General features: G+C 45.7%; 1 pseudogene; it reads right to left on the reverse strand.

Annotated features, from left to right (window-relative positions):
• Positions 1-2,415: 2,415 nt before the first annotated feature.
• On the reverse strand, positions 2,416-3,424 carry LOC147003343 (glyceraldehyde-3-phosphate dehydrogenase pseudogene; annotated as a pseudogene).
• Positions 3,425-4,465: the final 1,041 nt, after the last annotated feature.

The following is a 4,465-nucleotide window of genomic DNA, read 5'->3' on the forward strand; positions in this document are numbered from 1 at the left end:
CACTCATGAGCTAAGCAGATATAATGAGAGGGTATCTCATGCTATCTTGCCATAAATATTCCACTCATTTGTTAACTAGAAATTAGTCTTGAAATAACTTGCCTTTATCTCTGATTATTAGACCTGTAATCTGATCAGACATAGATTCTCAATCCAGAACAGCAGATGTATGGACACATCCCAGTTTCTGACTACCAGTAGCATGTACTTTAGAAAGTATAACAGGTACCTGAATTGATGTGTGCACATCCTGAAGTGAGACAGCTGGCAGTCGGTTGTAGTTCAGCATCATGTCTTGAAGGATTAGAGAGCTAAGGTGCAAGATCCAGGACTAGAATGACAGCTGAGAATCTGAGTCTGTGTTTGTGGGGTCTTAGCGACTGTGGAAGCTTTAGAGTTTGTGGGGAAGGTCTTCAGAATCAGGTTTTATTGGACATCTGTGGGACCAATGGAACTCTGGAGATGTGAGAAGCAAACCTGGAGCAAGAGTGGGTTCAAGGCATGTCCAAATCCTGGAAATATTGTCCTGAGATGAGCAGGACTAGGACTGCATGTCCTAGACTGCTTAGAACTGGGCCCCCACATTTGCCCCACCGGTGAAAGTCACATAGCCCAGTAGCCAGGAAAGATGTCGTTTGTTTCCCCTTACAAGGTCATGTTCAACAGAAAATGAGGCTTTTCCAGTACCATGGCTCCAACCACTGATATACACTCACCGTCAAAGCCACATCTCACACCCAAAGGTTTAAATACCTATTTTTCCACCCAATTAAATAGGCTGTCTCAGTGAATCATGTCTTCCAAGACTGTTCTCAATGCACTCACTGCTGCTTGAGATTTCTCTCACTTTCTTCCTCTCCTTCCCTCCTCTCTCACACACATACACACATCAGCCATTCCCACCACTATAAGTGAACAGAGTGGGAACAGCATATATTCATTGGCACAGGAGTGGAGAGCAGAAGATAGGCTTAACACAGTTCCTTTTAGGACAGTGCCAGTGAAGGCCAAAGTCCAGGGCTCTGGATGGATCATCATTGTAATTTCAGGTTCAGAGAAAAGGAATATCTTCTGTTGGTCTGGGGGTGTCCAATGGGATTAGAGGCAAAGAGGGGACACAAGGCCACCTGAGGCTTTTGATGTCTATAGGTAAACAGAAGAAAATGTTGTCTGCTGATATGGACAGATTAGTTGAATCATTTTTTATAAGGAATGTTAAGAAGTAGGTTTGGAGCTTTGTTGAATCTGAGCTGTCCTCGAGAAGTCTGTGTGAAGGCCTTGAGTGTATGTCTGCACACAAGTCTGGAGAAATTCAGGACCAAGTTTCCAAATGAAGACCAACTACGTATTTTGGTGATGTATATGAGGATGGAAGTAGAAGTTGGTTATTCTTAGGGAAGGAAACATTCATAGGATTGTGGCAGTGGTGCTAAGTGTAAGGAATGGGGTGGTCCAATTAATAACACTGGACTTATCTCTCAGACTGACATGGCTGTAACAATGACAGATGAGGTTTTACCAAGTATATGGGTTAGAGCGATGTTTGGCAAGGGACCACGGCTGCCAAGAGACACACATTGGGTTGAGTATGAATCAGAACAGTCATAAAGGTCGGTGGCAATGATGCAGGTGACTAACTGGGAGGCAGGTAACTAACTGTGAGGAAGGTGACTAAATGTGAGGAAGGTAACTAAATGTGAGGCAAGTGACAGGGACTGTGATGAAGATAACTGTGAGGTTGATGACAGTGAGTCTGAGGGAGGTGACTAAACGTGAGGAAGGTGACTGTGAGGCAGGTGACAGGGGCTGTGAGGTAGGTGACTGTGAGACAGGTGAATGGGAGGCAGGTGACAGTGACTGTGAAGCAGGTGACTGTGAGGCAGGACCCCCATACCTGTGAATATTCCTCTACTTTTATGGTGACCCTGGGTGGAATGTGGAGATCTGCACTTGGGCTAGTAGAGAAGTTCATGGGTAAATAAGAAAATTACTGAATTCTTCAGAACCAAGGAAGCTGGGCTTTTTGTTAATGCAATTTTAAAAGGAGCTATTTCTTGTATATCTTGACTATCTTCCAAATAAATGAGACAGAGGCCATTCTATTTATTTAATCAAGCATTATAGCAGAAAAAGTGGGCAGCCATTGATCCACTCTATTTCTTTAAGCTAAACTGCCTATCTTCCAATAACATTCCCCAAGATACTTACTTTTTGGGGGAGTGCAGCAAACTTTATTGATAGTATTCAAGAGAGTAGGGAGGGCTCCCTAGGCCCCTCCTGTTATGGGGGCCTTGGGTGAAAATTGTGAGGGAGATGCTCAGTGTTGGGGGCCAAGTTGGGATAGGGACTCCTCAGCAACCAAGGGCCTCTCGCTTGCTCTCAGTGTCCTTGCTGGGGTGGGTGGTCCAGTGTTTCCTACTCCTTGGAGGCCATGTAGTCCATGAGGTCCACCACCCTGTTGCTGTTGCCGTATTCATTGTCATACCAGGAAATGATCTTGGCAAAGTTGTCATTGAGAGCAATGCCAGCCCTGGTATCGAAGGTGGAAGAGTGGGAGTTGCTGTTGAAGTTGGAGGAGACAAGCTGGTCCTCAGTGTGGCTCAAGATGCTCTTCAGTGGGCCCTCAGATGCCTGCCTCACCACCTTCTTGATGTCATCATATTTGGCAGGTTTCTCCAGGCAGCACATCAGATCCAGGATGGACACCTTGGGGGTAGGAACACGGAAGGCCATGCTAGTGAGCTTCCCGTTCAGCTCTGGGATGACCTTACCCACAGCCTTGGCAGCACCAGGGGATGCAGGGATGATGTTCTCTGCAGCCCCACGGCCATCACGCAACAGCTTTCCAGAGGGGCAATCTACAGTCTTCTGAGTGGCAGTGATGGCTAGGACTGTGGTCATGAGCTCTTCCATGATGCCAAAGTTGTCATGGATGACCTTGGCCAGGGAGGCTAAGCAGTTAGTGGTGCAGGATGCATTGCTGACAATCTTGAGTGAGTTGTCATATTTCTCATGGTTCACAACCATCACAAACATGGGGGCATCAGCAGAAAAGGCATAGATGATTACCCTTTTGGCTCCACCCTTCAAGTGGGCTCTGGCCTTCTCCATGGTGGTGACTCCATTGAGAAGACTCCATAACATACTCGGCACCGACCACACCCTATTTGATGTTAGTTGGGTCTCGCTCCCAGAAGATGGTGATGGGCTTCCCATTGATGACAAGCTTCCCATTCTCGGCCTTGGCTGTTCAGTTGAATTTGCCGTGGGTGGAGTCATACTGGAACATATAGACCATGTAGTTGAGGTCAATGAAGGGGTCGTTGATGGCAAAAGCCTCCACTTTGCCATGTGAAGAGCAGATGGCAGCCCTGGTGCCCAGGCACCCAATATGGCCAAATCCATTCACACTGACCTTCACCATTTTGTCTACGGGACAAGGCTGGAACTACACAAGAAGATGCAGCTGTCTCTGGAATAGGGAGGAGCAGAGAGCCGATACTTCCATGTTACTATTGATCTGGCTATCTCTGCTCCATGTGTTTTCCCACGGTGTCTCCTTAAGACCCTTTCCTGGTAACTGAATTCTGTTTTTCTTCTTCCTCCTTTCCCCTGGCTGATGGAAGTACATCTCTGTTTTCTCTTTTTTTTTTTTTGATTGTTAATATTTTTATTACATATTTTCCTCAATTACATTTCCAATGCTATCCCAAAAGTCCCCCATAGCGCCCCCCACTTCCCTACCCACCCATTCCCATTCTTTTGGCCCTGGCATTCCCCTATATTGGGGCATATAAAGTTTGCAAGTCCAATGGGCCTCTCTTTCTTTTTTTTTTTTTTCTTATTATAACTTATTTTATTTTTTTTTATTGATTTCTTTTTTTTCTTTTTTTTTATATTTTTATTACATATTTTCCTCAATTACATTTCCAATACTATCCCAAAAGTCCCCCATAGCGCCCCCCACTTCCCTACCCACCCATTCCCATTCTTTTGGCCCTGGCATTCCCCTATATTGGGGCATATAAAGTTTGCAAGTCCAATGGGCCTCTCTTTCCATTGATGGCCGACTAGGCCATCTTTCGATACATATGCAGCTAGAGACAAGAGCTCCAGGGTTCTGGTTAGTACATCATGTTGTTCCAACAATAGGGTTGCAGATCCCTTTAGCTCCTTGGGTACTTTCTCTAGCTTCTCCATTGGGAGCCCTGTGATACATCCAATAGCTGACTGTGAACATCCACTCCTGTGTTTGCTAGGCCCCGGCATCGTCTCACAAGAGACAGCTATATTTGGGTCCTTTCAGCAAAATCTTGCTAGTGTATGCAATGGTGTCAGCGTTTAGAAGCTGATTATGGGACGGATCCCTGGATACAGCAGTCTCTAAATGGTCCATCCTTTCATCACAGCTACGAACTTTGTCTCTGTAACTCCTTCCCTGGGTGTTTTGTTCCCAATTCTAAGA

Source organism: Mus caroli, unplaced genomic scaffold (genome assembly GCF_978045245.1).
Source record: "Mus caroli unplaced genomic scaffold, Mus_caroli_1 scaffold_8, whole genome shotgun sequence".
NCBI lineage: Eukaryota > Metazoa > Chordata > Mammalia > Rodentia > Muridae > Mus > Mus caroli.